Source organism: Narcine bancroftii, chromosome 3 (assembly GCF_036971445.1).
Source record: "Narcine bancroftii isolate sNarBan1 chromosome 3, sNarBan1.hap1, whole genome shotgun sequence".
NCBI lineage: Eukaryota > Metazoa > Chordata > Chondrichthyes > Torpediniformes > Narcinidae > Narcine > Narcine bancroftii.
The window spans coordinates 117514913-117534069 of NC_091471.1; the positions used below are offsets into that span (position 1 = coordinate 117514913).

A 19157-nucleotide genomic window follows, 5' to 3' on the forward strand; every position below is an offset into this window, starting at 1 on the left:
TTTAATTGTACCTAATTGACTCGTTATGTGCACAGTTTCATAACTCCAAAGGAAATGGACCAATGACAATTTTTCTCAAGGAAAATATTTCAGTAACAATTGGGTCTCGAACAGTGATTCTCAACCTTCCCTTTCCACTACCTTAAGCAATCCCTTACTAATCACAGAGTGCTTATGGAATCGGGAATACTTAAAGTGCTCTGTGAGTGGAAAAAAAAATGTTGAGAGCCACTGATTTGATTTTCTCTAAATTTAAACATGACATGACATCACATAGCCATTGAGCTTGAGTAGGTGGAGTGAAGCCCTTGAATCTCAGGACCACTGCCCACCTAGTCATAAGAAAAGTAAAAGCTAATACATGCAAATCAGGTGGTGTTAAAATTATGCCACTCTCGCCAACAACACCAAACAAGGATTAGGCTTAAAATTAACTTTAAAAAGTATTGAAAAAGTTTGAAATACTTCATTCAAGTATTTTTCAAGGCTCTGGGATATCCAAAGCAGTGATGCCAGGGTTGATATGAGATTAATCTCTGCATGATTAAAGGCCTGGAAGGAAAAAGTGGTTCAAATGTGAATGCTTCTCAAGAGTCCTGTCACTTGTTGGTTGTTCTATGGCTTCCCTTCTTCTTACTCAATTCAATAGTAATCTGAAAAAAGAAATGCAGATAATGTAAAATTTGGTCAGGTCTTAGCAGAAGATGAAATGAATTATAACAGAAATTGAAAAGACTGAGACAGATATTAATAGTGGAAATGAATGTATATTTATACAAATAGATGTGTTCTATCTGGAATGAGAGTAACATAGAAGTCTAGTAATATCATGGTTAAATCTCGGGTCTGGCATCAAGAGGCAAGACTATCAATCAAAAAATGAGTTCACCAGTGCAGCTGCTAGGGAATTTAAACACTTAATTAAATTACATGAATTAGAAATTGAAGAGATACTTTCAATAATGCTGACCATGAAGTGGTTGGACTTTTCTGAAACCCACTGAGTTCATTAATGTCTGTTGGAGAGATACAAATCTTTCCTTAGTTTTACCCATGGTTTACTCCAGGTTCCCAGCTGTGCCATGAAGTGGCCTGATTTGGGATAAGGTAAAGGAAAAAAACACTTCATTCAGGGGAATGTGGATCCATATTACCTCAAATTAATTAAGAAAATATTCTTGATGGGCAATGGCTAAATGTGATAGGTATGGAGGAATGTTCATTGGTTTCTTTGAACAGGGTCAATCTCCAGGCAGTTGCATCCCAGATTAAAAAATGGTCTAGACTATATTATAAAAATCCTACAGTGTAATTCTTAGCAATGATAATGGAGTGTATTGCAATTTTGTATTTGTCTTAGATTTTCCCTTGCAAAGGCTGATATGGTCACTAAAATATTTTAACTTCATACTGACATAGTATAAAGCAATTATAATTGGAAGCTCATATGTTAAGTCAACATAAAATTCCATTCACATGCACAGTCAGAAGTGCTTCTCAAATCCTCCATGTGATGGGCAGACTCAATGTGCCTGACTATTTTTCAAACAGGATTTGAGCATTTAGAGAAGCAGCAGTAAATATAATTTGCTTCACTTAATTTTTGTTTCAGAAGTGTTAAAAAAACATGTTGTAAGGAATCATAGGTTCTCAAGTATTGATTTATTTGTTATAGGAGTGACCTTTATTTCAAGGCAACTTCTAATTGCAGAAACTGACCTCCTTCATTCCAACTTTCATCTTCAGATTCAAGCATACACTTCAGAGTTTAAAATTCAAGGTCCCTGGTGTGCTTTTCCACTTTTTACTCTGCAGGAGAGATCTCCTATAAGACTACCCTTCAACCAACTAATTACTCATGTTTTTTTTTGTTTGTGAGGCCCTGCTGGAAAGTGGTTGATGTACTTTCCTTTAACATAATCACTGCACATCACAAGCAGTTAATTGGCTATTTCTAAGCATCTTGGCAACATGAAAGGCATTGCAGAAAGTGCTCCTTCTTTTTTTTTTGTACTATAAACAACATAGTTAGCATCCTCTACATCGGGATGAGGTAACTGGGAGATTGCTTTGTTGAACACCTTTGTTCTGTTGCAACAGCAAAAAACTCCCAGTGATCAACCACTTTAATCCCACAGATCATTCTACATGTCTGCCACCCGCAAATTGAAAGAACATCTTGGCAGTTCCAATGAGACAGCATCAATAGAATTTTCTCCAATTTTCATTTACCCCTTTTCCTTCATCTCTTTGTCTTCCTACTTCCAACTCCTCATACCTTCCCTTTCTTCTTCTATCCAAGAACTATCTCTCTTAGAACTCCTTAAATTTAAATTTAAACATACAGCACGGGATCAGGCCCTTCCAGCCAATGAGCTTGCGCTGCTCAAATACCCAAATTAATTAACCCACAACTCACATACATTTTGAAGGGTGGGAGGAAAAGAATGCAGCCGGAGAAAACCCACACAGACACGGCAAGAACATACAAACTCCTTACAGATAGTGTTGTTACGAGTCCAGAGGACCCCAAAACCCAGCTGCAATAGAAATTCACCAAGACAAATGGTAACTTAAACAAAAGTAGTTTTTCATTTTCTTTAAACATAAAAACAGGATCAAACTTTAACTTATTACTATTAACTTAACTAACCTAACTTAACCCCTTTCCAATTCTATGCACATGTATATGTAATGGGCGTGTTCAGAAAACTTATTTGATTCACAGTCCAATCACACTTCTCACTCCTCCATGTTCACCGGTATCAGGCAATTCTTATATTGTGCACAGAATTTAACATTTATGAATTTTCACCAAGCTCTGGTGTTTAAAAGTAATTACTTGCTGCTCAGAAAGGTTCTCGTTGGTTTCAGAGAGAGATTTGTTGTTTGTTGGACACAAACTGCTTCCCTTCAATCAGCCTCTTTAGTGTCTTACTGAAGAAACTTGCCCCATCAGGGTTTTCTAAATGATAATCTCTTCTTCTGCAAGTCACCACAGAGTTCCTTTTTGTTTTCCTTATTTCAGGTGAAACATTCTGTCCAGCCATTTCCTCTTGTATGGACCATATGGGTTGTTTCAACAGGCTGAACTCAGAACTCACAACTTGTCTTCAAAATGGGGTTTTAAACAAGCTGCCAGCTTGCCATTACTGAAGAAACCAGTTCTCTCTCTCTCTCAACCAGTTCTCTCTCTCTCTCTCTCTCTCTCTCTCTCTCTCTCTCTCTCTCTCTCTCTCTCTCTCTCTCTCTCACTCTCTCTCTCTCTCTCTCTCTCTCTCTCTCTCTCACTCTCAGAGAAAGCCTGTTTGGTCTCCTCTCTCTTACTGTTCTTACATTACCTTCTTAGAACAGTGAACTGCATTCAGACAAATTGCAGCACCAGGCCCAATCTTCAAAGTCTGTTCATCTGTTGCTTTCAAAACAATAATCCATTACTCCACAGCATATCCCACTAAAACCTACTTGTGGACTCTCTATAGGCAGTCTTCAAAGTTTTTGCAAAGGCACTCGAAGCCTAGACTATCTGGCTTGAGCAAAGCTCTGGAAATTTTAAATGAGATCTGTTATGTGAAGTGTTGGTGTTTGTTTGTGACCTATACCACCCCCACAATCTATCTCTTTCAAAAACATAACTATATACAATATAAAATATGATATAATCCATCACAGTAGAAACACTCCAAAATGGTGGAAAAACTCAGCTGGTCTTGCAGCATTCATAGGAGAAAAAGGCCCTTTCACACTTGCAAGTGATCCCAGGAATTAACAATTAATCGGCCTTTAAAGTGTGAAAGCAAAATCAGCTCAATGCCGGCATCAGATGATGTCATCTCATGCCAGGGATTGATGACCTCAATTCCTAGAACAATCCCTTTGGTGCCTGCAGATGCTGGCATTGCAATCAGACAAGTGTAGAACGGGTATTTGCATTGTAGGAATGAAATGCCCAAGTTTTTGTGTGAGTGCAGGAACATAAAGGAAGAAGAGATTGAAATGAATGTATAAACTTTGCCATGGGAAAGTTGCAGCAGGAGAGAGAGATAGAGAGAGTGCAAATAAATGGCAATAAATATCAAAAGCAGACAATTTTTAAAGAGCATGGGAAAGTTGGCAGGACTATACCGTACAATTTATCAAGACCATTGAAAAAAGCTACCAACTTTCCCACAATGTTTAACAATTTTCCGCTATTGATATTTATTCCTAGCACTTTCCCACAGTTCTTTATAAAGGGTTATTTATATAGGTCAGCACAACAGCAACAGGGACTGAAGGGCTCATACTGTGGTGTAGATAAAGCTTAATTATGTTATAATTAGGCATGATTAATTTTGTTCAAATATGAGATCATGGGGACAGGTCCACCGTCATTCAATGCATCATGACATCTGTGTCATCTTCTATTCGTTTGAGTGAATTCTTAGACAACACATGGGTGAAGAAAAAGGTTCTTTACTTTAAAGTTGTAAACAGCACATGACAGCACATGAAGCATGCCATGAGGCTGAAAGCCTCCATTATAGATAACATAATGTGTGTCATCCCCCTGCTGGCAGCCAAGTCTAATCAAACAGTAACTATAATCAAGGCCTTGGTAGTGGCCTTGCACACATGATCACTATCATTACATCTCCCTTTCTTAAAACAAAAGTAGCTTACATTTAAGTAACATGTTTGATTTGTATAACTGCAATTTTAACTTTAACATCAAGAACTTACATTCTCATTATTATAAACATTGTTTACATTTTTAAACTTATTTTGTGTGTTCACATTTACATACACTAAAACTTGAAGATCGAATAAGATAGCACTACTTCATTCTATAACAGGAGTCATTAAATTTGCTCAATGAGTCTCTCACATGTCTTGAGAATCTCCTGATTGATTGTCCTTGAATTTGAGTTGTTTCCTCAGATGCTGTCTTCTCAGATGTGTATTCAGGTTGTTCAACAGTATCTGTCTTTTCATCTACTATAGCTGGTCCCATTTGAAGGTCTCGACAATTCCTTTGCAGAACAGCACCTTCATCTGTCTGAATGGTGTGTGATCTTGGCTGGACTTCACCAAGGACAGATCCCTTCTAAGTCCATCAGTTTGTTTTGTCTTTTAGCCTTTCTTGGTCACCAGTGCAAAGTTTCAGTAGGTTTTTTGTTCCTCTGTCAAAGTAATACTTATTTTTCTTTCTGTTGTTCTTTGAACTTCCTCAATTTCTCCCCCTTTTTTGTTTTTAGGAGGTTCTCCTGAATGGGTAGGTTTGATCTTAGCCTATGTCGCATGTGGAGTCATGCTGCTGACATACCACACTCGAGCGGTGTTGTGCGGTATACTAACATGCTCTGGAAGAAGTCCGTTCCACTGTATTTTGCCTTGTTCATCAGTCTTTTCACCGTCTGTACTGATTTTTCCACTAGACCATTGGAATGTAGAAAATGAGGACTTGGCGTGGTGTGTACAATTGGCAAACTGTCAGAACTTTAAATTGCAAAACTGGCATCCATTGTCTGTGAAGACCTTGCTTGCCACGCCATGTCTGGAGACTATGGATTTCATACCTGTTATTACAGCATCTGCAGTGGAGGTGTTCAGTCTACACACCTCTGGATACAGGGAGTCTGTGACTAAAAGATAGTCCTTCCCTTGACGTTCAAATAGGTTAGCGCCTACCTTATGGTAAGGTCTGTATTGTGCTGGATGTGGCTTTAGTGGTTCTGCTGGATTAATTGCTTGATATTTATGGCATATTGTACAGTTTGACACTTCATTTGTTATATCATTGTTGATTCTTGGCCAATACATTACCTCTCCTGCTCTTTTCTTAGACTTTTTGATTCCGAGATGTCCTCCATGGATCTGTTTAGCATCTCTTTTCTCAGACTCTTTGGGATTAGGATTTTATTTATTTCGTAGAAGATGTCTTCAACCACTGATAGTTCCACCCTGCAGTTCCAGTACTCTGAAATGTCAGGTGAGCAGTCTTACTTTATGTTGGGCCATCCATCCAATTTTCTTTTTCTCTTTTGTATCAGTGTTTCATATTTGTCTGTCTTTCACTCTATGAGCTCCATTTTAGCATCTGATATGGGTAGTGCATTTGTGATCATGTCCACGAAGGCATTCATGTCTTCATCCATTTTGGTGTGTGCGAGCTCTCTTGTATCAACAGCTCTAGACAAAGTGTCTGCTGTGTACATTAGCTTACCTGGAGTGTACGCCGCATTCAATGTATAGGGTTGCAGCCTAATCATCATTCTTTTTATTCTCAGTTGACATTCATATAATCGCTTTTGAAACAATGCCATCAAGGGCTTATGGTCAGTCTCTACACTGATTGCTTGTCCTGACACAAACTGATGAAATCTTTCACAAGTGATGCTGAGCAGCTCCTTTTTAATTTGATTTGTATCATGTCTCCACATCTGTCATTGAGCATGATGCATATGCAGCAGGTTTCCAGTTATCATATTTTTGCAGAAGAACTGCACCGAGCCCACTATGTGATGCATCTGATGATATCTTGATGGGTCTCGCTGGGTCGTAAAACCTCAGAACTGGTTCCTCTGTGAGCAGTTTCTTTAGTTCCCTCCATGACTTTTCATGGTCATGATCCCACTCCCATTCAATGTTCTTTTCTGTTCGTCTTCTCAATGGAGCCATCTTTTCTGAGAGGTTGGATATGAATTTACCCATATAGTTGCCTATTCCTTTAAACCTCTGTACATCCTTGTTGCATTGTGGCCTTGGCATGTTCCCAGTCGTGGACACCTTTCTGGGATCTGGTCTGATGCCCTCACTGCCAATAATGCCTCCTAGAAATGTTCGTTCTGTCACCCCGTACAGGCATTTCTCTCTATTCAGCTTCAGGTTTGCTTTCCTTGTTGCTTCCAGCACTTTCATTAGTCTCTCATCATTGTCCATTCTTGTGGTTCCCCATACTATGATGTCATCCACTGAGGTATCAACACCGTCCAGGTGCTCATAGACCATATGGATAGTTTTGTGATTCATTTCAGGAGCTGAGGCAATTCTGAATGGTCACCTTAGGAATCTGTATCTGCCAAATGGACAATTGAACATGCACAGTCTTAAACTTGCTTCATCCAATTGCAACTGCCAAAATCCTGTTGATGCATCTAACTTGCTGAAAAACTTTGCATTTGCCAACTGTGACATGATATCTTCATGTGTCAGAAGCTTAAAGTGGTCTCTCTTTATGGCTTTGTTTAGATCTCTTGGATCCAAGCAAATTCTAAGCTTTCTATTCTTTTTGTCCACAACAACAAGTGAGCTCATAAAATATTCCTACCCAAAATACTGAAAGTCCCCCAAGTATTGGGTTGTCTTTGACTCTTTGCCAGATAACCACAATTCCCTTATCTATTTGGGTTGTGGTAATAACTGCAAACGGCATCAGATTTTGCAGTAGCAGTTCTTTTTCTCTCCCTAGCCCCTCCCCCAAGAAACACTATATTTTTCAAAAATGTAACAAAGCTTTTTTCCCCCTTTTTTCTTTTTTTTCCCTCCTTATCTTTTTCAAACTTAAACTTTATATTTACATTATTATCTTTACAATTTATTTCTATATATTGTTTTGATAGTCTTTAAAAAAAACCCTCATTTTGTTGTCTGATCTGCAATTGTTCTGCAAAGTGTTGGGCATCATTCGGATCTGAGATCTATGACAATATTAAAAGTATTCATTCCAGGGGAAAGTAACTTTATTATTATGGAACGTGGTTTTTGGTTTGAATAAGGTTTTGGTGCCGATGTTCCATGTGCTCTTTTAATTTCTATTTTGTATTTCTGCTTCCAAGATTTGTGGGATCTATCTTTTTATGAATCCCTTTATGTCTGATCCTTCCACGCCTTCTTGTACGCCATACTATTTTTATATTGTTTCATTTGCTATAATTCTCTAACACATCAATTTTTTGAATTAACAGATTTTGTATCTCTTTAATTTCTTTGTCTTATCTTTCAGCTTTTCTTTTAGTTCATTCATTTCTAATTCTACAGCTGTCTGACTTTCTTCCACTTTATCTGTTCTTTTTCATATATATGCTACGGCCAGCTCTAGTTTTTGCATTCTGTCTTCAACTTTTTCCATTTTTATTTTTATTGTGTTAAATTCTGTTGTTAAAATGTCTTCTAATGTCTTCATTTGCTCATCAAAATATTCTCTATCTATTAACTGTTTATCTTTATTATTTTCCTTTAAGTTTTTTTATCTTTTTCTTCTCTCTCTAACTCCTTCTCTTGTCTTCTGTTCACCTCTTCTTGCCGCGATGTCATCTCCCCTGTTCTTTCTGTCAGTTCATTTTCGTCCTATTGCTGGGCCCCCCTCCCATCAGTGTCTTTTTTGTTATGCGCACCGCGCATGTGCAACTCTTCACACATGCACAGTTGTGCATCTTTTTGTGGCTCAGTGAGCCATTTTTTTTAAACTTTATTTATTAATTTTAACATATGAAGAAAGTAAGTAATTCATGTATAGAAAAAATACAAAATAAAATAATACAAGTACAAAGTAAAATAGTTAATACAATACCAATCTCGGCATCTCCCCCTAACAACTAAAAACTAAGACTAAAAAAAAATATTTTTAACCCCTAAACCCCCCCTCCCCACCCCCACGATAAAGAGTGAAGAATTAATACTATTAGTATAATAAAAAATATATATATATCTTTAAAAAAAGATTGATATATATAAAAAATATTAATTAAGTATTAATTATTAATCCAAATTTTTTTTATTATATAAGAATATATATGAAAAAACAAAAACAAAAATAACTTAAATGAAAAAACAACTAATAAAAAAAACTAAAAAAAAGAAAAAAAGAAAGAAAAAAAGAAAACATATATATAGAAAAAATATATAATAAAAAAAAGTTTTTTTAAAGAAAAACTTATTTAAATTGTATATAATCAATAACTCATAAAAAGACATCTTATCTTGTATAGAAAAAGATATTCTTTCCATAACCAAACAAAACTTCATCTCTGAATACCACCTATCTAAAGACAATACATTTCTATTCTTCCAAGTAATCGCTATACATTTCTTGGCCACTGCCAGCGCTAAATAAATAAAAGAGATCTGGTAATTATCTAATTCCAAATCAATCAACAGTTGCATATTTCCTAATAAAAATATATCAGGGTCCAATACAAAATGAAGATTTTATAGATTATTAAATACAGATTGAATACCTTTCCAAAATTTTGTAACCGATCACACAACCAAACAGCATGTAAAAAAGTACCAGAAACCTGATCACAACGAAAACAAAGATCTGACTTACTAAAACCAATTTTTTAAAATTTTTTGGGTGTTAAATATAATTGATGCATAAAACTATAATTAATCATCGCCAATCTAGCATTAATCAATTTTCAAACATTATTACGGCAGATTTCAGACCAATCTTCTTCAGTTATTGTTAAACTTAAATCTTTTTCCCATTTCATTTTATCTTTATCCCAATCTATTTTACTTTCACTTTCCAACAAAATACGATACAAACCTGATATATAACCCTTTTTTGCAAATCAGAGCACATATTTCTCAAAATCAGTTTCAGAAAGTAAATTCATTTGACGACCACATACCTGTTTTACAAAAGATCTTAACTGATAATACACAAATATAGAATAACCACTTATATCAAATCTCTTTTGAAATTTTACAAAAGAACAAAAATGACCTTCTAAAAAACATTCAGATAAATTATGTATTCCTTTCTCCTCCCATTGTTTCAAAGTAGTATTAGATACCATGAAAGGAACAAGTTGATTATTATATAATGGTAATCTTCCCGACCACTTATTTTTCAATCCCATTTTATGTAATTTACTTGTCCATAAATTCATTAAATGTTTCAATATTGGTACATCATAAGTTCGTAACAAATCTTTATTCCATCGAAATAAAAATTCATTCGAAAAATTTTCAGAAATAACTGCCAATTCTTCCTGCCAATTGAGCTGCTTCATAATAAAATTGAAAGTTAGGTAGCCGTAACCCTCCAAATTAAAAATCCCACGTCAATTTTTTCAACGCAACCCTAGGAAATTTTCCTTTCCACAAAAAATCCCAAATTACTTTATATAAATCCTTAAAAAATCTTTTTTGTAAACAACAAGGAATTGATTGAAATAAATATTGTATACGAGCAAAAATATTCATTTTTATAGTATTCTTTTCTTTGGCTTGGCTTCGCGGACGAAGATTTATGGAGGGGGTAAAAAGTCCACGTCAGCTGCAGGCTCGTTTGTGGCTGACAAGTCCGATGCGGGACAGGCAGACACGATTGCAGCGGTTGCAAGGGAAAATTGGTTGGTTGGGGTTGGGTGTTGGGTTTTTCCTCCTTTGCCTTTTGTCAGTGAGGTGGGCTCTGCGGTCTTCTTCAAAGGAGGTTGCTGCCCGCCAAACTGTGAGGCGCCAAGATGCACGGTTTGAGGCGTTATCAGCCCACTGGCGGTGGTCAATGTGGCAGGCACCAAGAGATTTCTTTAGGCAGTCCTTGTACCTTTTCTTTGGTGCACCTCTGTCACGGTGGCCAGTGGAGAGCTCGCCATATAACAGGATCTTGGGAAGGCGATGGTCCTCCATTCTGGAGACGTGACCCATCCAGCGCAGCTGGATCTTCAGCAGCGTGGACTCGATGCTGTCGACCTCTGCCATCTCGAGTACTTCAACGTTAGGGGTGTAAGCGCTCCAATGGATGTTGAGGATGGAGCGGAGACAACGCTGGTGGAAGCGTTCTAGGAGCCGTAGGTGGTGCTGGTAGATGACCCATGATTCGGAGCCGAACAGGAGTGTGGGTATGACAACGGCTCTGTATACGCTTATCTTTGTGAGGTTTTTCAGTTGGTTGTTTTTCCAGACTCTTTTGTGTAGTCTTCCAAAGGCGTTATTTGCTTTGGCGAGTCTGTTGTCTATCTCATTGTCGATCCTTGCATCTGATGAAATGGTGCAGCCGAGATAGGTAAACTGGTTGACCGTTTTGAGTTTTGTGTGCCCGATGGAGATGTGGGGGGGCTGGTAGTCATGGTGGGGAGCTGGCTGATGGAGGACCTCAGTTTTCTTCAGGCTGACTTCCAGGCCAAATATTTTGGCAGTTTCCGCAAAGCAGGACGTCAAACGCTGAAGAGCTGGCTCTGAATGGGCAACTAAAGCGGCATCATCTGCAAAGAGTAGTTCACGGACAAGTTTCTCTTGTGTCTTGGTGTGAGCTTGCAGGCGCCTCAGATTGAAGAGACTGCCATCCGTGCGGTACCGGATGTAAACAGCGTCTTCATTGTTGGGGTCTTTCATGGCTTGGTTCAGCATCATGCTGAAGAAGATTGAAAAGAGGGTTGGTGCGAGAACACAGCCTTGCTTCACGCCATTGTTAATGGAGAAGGGTTCAGAGAGCTCATTGCTGTATCTGACCCGACCTTGTTGGTTTTCGTGCAGTTGGATAATCATGGTGAGGAACTTTGGGGGACATCCGATGCGCTCTAGTATTTGCCAAAGCCCTTTCCTGCTCACGGTGTCGAAGGCTTTGGTGAGGTCAACAAAGGTGATGTAGAGTCCTTTGTTTTGTTCTCTGCACTTTTCTTGGAGCTGTCTGAGGGCAAAGACCATGTCAGTAGTTCCTCTGTTTGCGCGAAAGCCGCACTGTGATTCTGGGAGAATATTCTCGGCGACACTAGGTATTATTCTATTTAGTAGAATCCTAGCGAAGATTTTGCCTGCAATGGAGAGCAACGTGATTCCCCTGTAGTTTGAGCAGTCTGATTTCTCGCCTTTGTTTTTGTACAGGGTGATGATGGTGGCATCACGAAGATCCTGAGGCAGTTTACCTTGGTCCCAACAAAGCTTGAAAAACTCATGCAGTTTGGCATGCAGAGTTTTGCCGCCAGCCTTCCAGACTTCTGGGGGGATTCCATCCATACCTGCTGCTTTGCCACTTTTCAGTTGTTCGATTGCCTTATATGTCTCATCCAGGGTGGGAACCTCATCCAGCTCTAGCCTTAGGGGCTGTTGAGGGAGCTGGAGCAGGGCAGAATCTTGGACTGAGCGGTTGGCACTGAAAAGAGATTGGAAGTGTTCTGACCATCGGTTGAGGGTGGAGATCTTGTCGCTGAGGAGGACTTTGCCGTCTGAGCTGCGCAGCGGGCTTTGGACTTGGGGTGAGGGGCCGTACACAGCCTTTAGAGCCTTGTAGAAACCCCTGAAGTCGTCAATGTCCGCGCTGAGATGTGTTCGTTTGGCGAGGCTAGTCCACCACTCATTTTGGATCTCCCGGAGTTTGCGCTGAAGATGGCTGCATGCGCGACGGAAGGCTTGTTTCTTCTCTGGACAGGACGGCTTTGTAAGGTGAGCCTGGTGGGCAGCTCGCTTCTTTGCCAGAAGCTCCTGGATTTCCTGGCTGTTTTCGTCAAACCAGTCCTTGTTTTTCCTGGTTTCTTCCTAATAAACCCAAAGGTAAATCTTTCCATTTAACTAAATCTGCCTTAATCTTCTTCATTAAAGGAAGATAGTTAAGTGAATATAAATTTTGGTAGTCAGTATTAACATTAATTCCCAAATATTTAATTTGTTTCGTCCACTTCAAATTCGTAATATTTCTGAACATTGAATAATCATCTTTACTAATTGATAAAATTTCACTTTTAGTCCAATTAACCTTATAACCAGATAATTGACCATAAATCTCTAAGGAATTTTGAAGTGCTGGCAGAGAAACATCAGGATCCACCAAATACAGCAAAACGTCATCCGCAAATAAATTTATTTTATAATCTTCATTCAAGATTCTCATACCTTTGATACTATCATTCTGACGTATTAATTGTGCTAGAGGTTCAATAACTAAAGCAAACAAGGCGGGTGATAATGGACATCCTTGTCTAGTAGATCTTGTTAAATTAAAGGATTCTGAAAGCAAACCATTAGTAACAACTCTAGCTTTCGGATCATTATACAGAGGCCTAATCATACCAATAAATGAGAGACCAAACAAAAACTTTTCAAGAATTTAAATAAAAACTTCCATTCTACTCTATCGAATGCCTTTTCTGCATCCAATGAAACCACCATTGGATAATTCTTCTGAGATTTAGATCTATTTATCAAAGTAATTAATCGTAGAATATTATCCGAATCATACCTATTTTTTCATAAAACCTGTTTGATCACGATGTATTATCTTTGGTAATTACTGAGCCAACCTATTAGCCATAACTTTAGGCACTATTTTATAGTCTACATTTAACAAAGATATAGGACAGTAAGAAGCTACCTGTAAGGGATCTTTATCTTTTTTTGGTATAACTGTAATTATAGCATTAGAACAGGACTCAGGTAATTGAAAAGTATCATAAAGTTGTTGTATTACATTCTTAAATAAGGAAGATATATCAACATAAAAAGTCTTGTAAAACTCAATAGAAAAACCATCTCCACCAGGCGCTTTTCCATTTGGCATATCTTTTATAGCCATTTCAATTTCACTATCCATAAAAGGTTTATCTAACTCTTGTCTGTCTTCTTGAGATAACTGTGCTAAATTAATATTTTTCAAAAAAGAGTCTATTGCATCTTCTTTTATCTCTTTACATTCAGTCAAATAAAGTTTTTTGTAAAAATTACAAAATTCATCGTTAATTTCTTTTTGACTAAAAGTAATACCCGATTTATTTCTAATAGCTGGTATAATCCTAGATAACTGTTCTTTTTTTAATTGCCAAGCTAATACTTTATGAGCTTTCTCACCCCATTCATAAAATTTATTTTTTGAACGATTCAACAAACATTCAAATCGATATGACTGTAACTTATTATACTTCAACTTTAAATTAGTTAATTGGATCTTTTGGAATTCAGTAGCTTTCTTTCAAAATTCTTTTTCACAGATTGTTATTTTCTTCTCCAAATCCTCAGTTTCTCTAACTCTCTCTTTCTTCAGTTTGGATGCATAACTGATAATTTGACCTCGTAAAAAAAGCTTTCATTGCGTCCCACAAAACAAACTGATCAGAAACAGAGTGAACATTATTAGCAATGAAATCCTCAATTTGTTTTTTCAAATAAACAATAAATTCGGGCTTTGTAGTAACATAGTAATAAATCTCCATCTTAAAGTATGTTGTGTAACTTGAGAACTTTGATATTCCAGTAATAACAATGAATGGTCCGAGACTAACCTTGCCTTATAATCCACAGATATAACCTTATCCTGTAAATGTGCCGAAATTAAAAAATAATCAAGTCTTGAAAAAGAATTATGTTGAGAAGAATAAAAAGTAAAGTCTTTCTGTGTAGGATTAAATCTACACCAAATATCAACTAAATTCAAATCTTTCATCATATTAGCCATATGTATCGCCATCTTAGATTTCTTAATTACCTTTGGATACTTATCCAATAACGGTTCTAATACCATATTTAAATCCCCCCCAATCATCACATTGGAATTAGCTTGTCCCAATAATAAAGATATTTCTGTAATAAAAGCAGTGTCTTCAACATTTGGAGCATAAACATCAATCAAAGTCCAGGCTTCATTAGAGATCATACAATTCAACTTAAGTAGTCTTCCTCCATTTTTCTCCTTGTCTTGCAATTGAAACGGTAAATTCTTATGTACCAAAACCGCAACTCCTTTTGCCTTTGAATTAAATGAAGAATAGAAGACTTGTCCAACCCAGTCCCGCTTAAGTTTCAAATGTTCTTTATCTGTCAAATGAGTTTCCTGTAAAAAGGCCACATCTACTTTAATTTTTTTTAAATAAGCAAGTACTTTCTTTACGCTTTAAAGGATTATTCAAACCCTGAACATTAAGAGAAGCAAATTTAAATTTCGAAATGTCTTACAACAGTTAGAAAAAAAACCCAACTCTTACCCCCTTACCCTCTCTTAATACAATCAAAAAAAAAGAAAAAAAGAAAGAAGAGAAAAAAAAATGAAAAAAAAAAATTATTATTTAAACAAAAAAAACCCTTCACTCTTTAATCTAATAATACAAAAAAAAAGAAAAAAAATGGGTAGGAGGTTAAAAATACCCCCTTCCATCTAAACTGCGCAATGCGGTAACTCCCAGAAAAAAAAATGGTTGTGAGATAACTCACACGTAGCAGATGACTTTCAGAAAATAGTGCCTATCCATTTCTCTCCCCCAACTCTCACTTCATCTTAAACTAACATCATCATTATTTAATATCCCTTTTTTTTGAAAAAAAAGCATAAAAAAAAGGACAACTCTTCTTTTAATCAGCTCCAACTGCCGAGTCACCATTACGACCGATGGCAGTCTCTTCAATCTGAGGCGCCTGCAAAGCTCACACCATGACACAAGAGCAACTTGTCCGTGAACTACTCTTTGCAGACGATGCCGCTTTAGTTGCCCATTCAGAGCCAGCTCTTCAGCGCTTGACGTCCTGTTTTGCGGAAACTGCCAAAATGTTTGGCCTGGAAGTCAGCCTGAAGAAAACTGAGGTCCTCCATCAGCCAGCTCCCCACCATGACTACCAGCCCCCCCACATCTCCATCGGGCACACAAAACTCAAAACGGTCAACCAGTTTACCTATCTCGGCTGCACCATTTCATCGGATGCAAGGATCGACAATGAGATAGCCAACAGACTCGCCAAAGCAAATAGCGCCTTTGGAAGACTACACAAAAGAGTCTGGAAAAACAACCAACTGAAAAACCTCACAAAGATTAGCGTATACAGAGCCGTTGTCATACCCACACTCCTGTTCAGCTCTGAATCATGGGTCCTCTACCGGCATCACCTACGGCTCCTAGAACGCTTCCACCAGCGTTGTCTCCGCTCCATCCTCAACATTCATTGGAGCAACTTCATCTCCAAAATCGAAGTACTCAAGATGTCAGAGGCCGACAGCATCGAATCTACGCTGCTGAAGATCCAACTGTGCTGGGTAGGTCTCGTCTCCAGAATGGAGGACCATCGCCTTCGCAAGATCGTGTTCTATGGCGAGCTCTCCACTGGTCACCGTGACAGAGGTGCACCAAAGAAGAGGTACAAGGACTGCTTAAAGAAATCTCTTGGTGCCTGCCACATTGACCACCGCCAGTGGGCTGATATTGCCTCAAACCGTGCATCTTGACGCCTCACAGTTCGGCGGGCAGCAACCTCCTTTGAAGAAGACCACAGAGCCCACCTCACTGACAAAAGACAAAGGAGGAAAAACCCAACACCCAACCCCAACCAACCAATTTTCCCTTGCAACCGCTGCAACCATGTCTGCCTGTCCCGCATCGGACTTGTCAGCCACAAACGAGCCTGCAGCTGACGTGGACATTACCCCTCCATAAATCTTTGTCAGTGAAGCCAAGCCAAAGAAAATAACCCAATAAACACATCATTGGATCCAATTGGAAATCTATTTTGAACAAATCGCTCAAAAACTTTACAACTTCCTCCCAAAAGGATTGAACTTTTCTACATAACCAAACTGAATGTATGAACGTACCTCTCTGTTCCCCACATCTAAAGCACAAATCTGACAAACTAAATCCATATTTATTCAATTTTTCAGGAGTTAAATATAATTGATGTAAAAAATTATAATTAACCATATTATACCTCACATTAAACAATTTTGTAACACTATCAGTACACATAATCGACCATTCTTTCCATGACAAAACAATATCAAATAACCTGTTAATAAATTTCAATTCTGCACCTCCATAGTAATTCTGAAAGCTGTGGTAATTGTAAAACACCTAATTCAAAATGCCAACCCTTGACAATTTACAGTTCCATAAAAATAACCTAATTACTTTATTTATTTCCTTAATTTTTTTTTTTGGTATTACACTTGGTACAGATTTTAAAAAATATATTGTATCCAGGGGTAAATATTCATTTTGATACAATTTACTCTCGCAATTAAATTTAATGGTAAATCTTTCCACCTACGTAGATCACCTTTAATCTCATTCAATAACGGCATATAAATTAAATTGTAAAAATCTTCATATTCCTTATTCACAACAATTCCCAAATATTCAATTTTAGTTGACCATTTAAATTTAGTAATTTGCCTACAATCTGTATAATATTCATCAGATATTGATAATATCTCACTTTTTTGCCAATTAACCTTATACCCTGATAACATTCCATATCGATTTAACAAATTTTGTATTGACTTCAATGAATCTTTAGGATCTGTCAGATATATCAGCACATCATCTACAAACAAACTAATTTTATATTCCTCTTCTCCTACTGTAATTCCTTTAATACTAACCTCCTGTCATATGGCCTGAGCCAAAGGTTGTATTACCAAAGCAAACAAAGCAGGGGAAAGAGGACACCCCTGTCTAGTTGAACAAGACAAATTAAAAGATTTTGAAATTTGACCATTTGTCATACAAAGCTTTAACCCAACCTATAAAAAGGACCAAAATTATTTTTTTCTTAAACTTTAAATAAAAAATTCCACTCAACTCGATCAAATGCTTTTTTCTGCATCTAATGCTACTACCATTGACTGATTAACCTGTTGTCTTGCAACATTTACTAACGAAATCAATTTAACTATATTATATGCAGAATATCTACCTCTGACAAAACCTACCTTATCAATATGTACAAATTTTGATAACAAATTTGCTAACCTATTAGCTAATACTTTTGCCACAATTTTATAATCCACATTTAACAATGATATTGGTCTATATAAAGCCACTTTTAGAGGATCTCTATATTTTTTTTGGAATAACAGTAATCAATGCTCTTGAAAAAGATTCAGGAAACAAACAAATTTCAGTTGCTTATTTCAATACTTCTTTATATAACAGAAATAATAAATCATTAAATTCTTTATAAAACTCCATTGTAAATCCATCTTCTCCTGGAGATTTCCCACTAGGCATCGACTGCAATGGTTCCTTTAACTCTAATTCAGTAAACGAAGCATCTAAATAGTTAACATCCATCTCACTCAATAACAGCAAATTTAAATTAGATAAAAATAATCAATTTGATCTATTTCTTAATTACCCTCTGATGTATATAAACTTTGATAACATTTAAAAAATTTCTCATAATTTCCTCTCATTTGTAAGTCATGTCTTATACTTCCTAATTGCATTAATCATTCTCAATACTTGCTCGGTCTTCAATTGCCACCCTAAAACTTTATGTGCTCTCTCCCCAACTCATAATAATGTTGTTTGGATCATAAAATCATTACTTCATATTTATAAGTTTGCAGAGTATTATAATGTAACTTCAATTTAAGTAATTGTATCTTATATTCCGTAGATTTTTTCTGAAATTTCTTCCCAAAATTTTCCGATTAATTTTCCAATTATAAACTTTCTAATAAATATTGCTTTTTAATCTTTGCACTATAATTAACAATCTGACCCCTCAAATATGCTTTCAAAGCATTCCATAAAACAAATTTATTCTGTACTGGACCATCATTCATTTGTAAACAAAAAATAATATACCAAAAGATCCAAAAAAATTTTCTGTTAAATAATATGAGAGACAAAAAATTAGGACTAAAATTAGACAAAGCCCAAATAAAATTTATTATGATAGTGGTAGCAGTAGCAAAAAATATATTATGACAACCTGGAAAATGGAAACGAACCTAAAAATACAACAGTGGTTTACAGAAATAAACAAGTGCATTCCATAAGAAAAAAATTACATACAATCTGAAAGACAAGTGTACATTATTTGAACAAATTTGGGAACCATACATAAAATATGTCGGAGAATGCCGACAACAAACCTCCATCTCGTAAAACAACCTAATTATGAACACAATAAGATTTAAATATGTGAAAGTAGACAATACAACTTTTTTCTTTTATTTTTTGTCATTTTAAAATCAAATCAAATAAATCAAATAGCATTTTATTGTCATTGTACAAGTTATACAACGAGATTTATGACAGCAGTACAAGGTTTCCCAATGCAGCGACGCAACCACAGGCAGCATCACTGAAGTTAAATAAAAAATTTAATTTACAGTGCCGTATATGTCCTTTATATGAATGGAGGGGGCGGGGGGGTGTCGGCTGTATGTATAATAGATGTGGAGGACAGAGAGGGGAATTTGTGGATATGTGTGTTCAGTGTAGTGACAGCCTGGGGGAAAAAGCTGT

General features: G+C 36.8%; 1 long non-coding RNA gene across 1 annotated transcript in view; it reads right to left on the bottom strand.

Annotated features, from left to right (window-relative positions):
- Nucleotides 1–418: 418 nt before the first annotated feature.
- LOC138756199 (uncharacterized) overlaps nucleotides 419–19157 on the bottom strand; it is a 46965-nt gene continuing 28226 nt past the window's right edge. The window contains exon 2 of the long non-coding RNA XR_011352849.1: nucleotides 419–653. This is a non-coding gene — a long non-coding RNA (uncharacterized lncRNA). The remainder of the gene's footprint in view (nucleotides 654–19157) is intronic.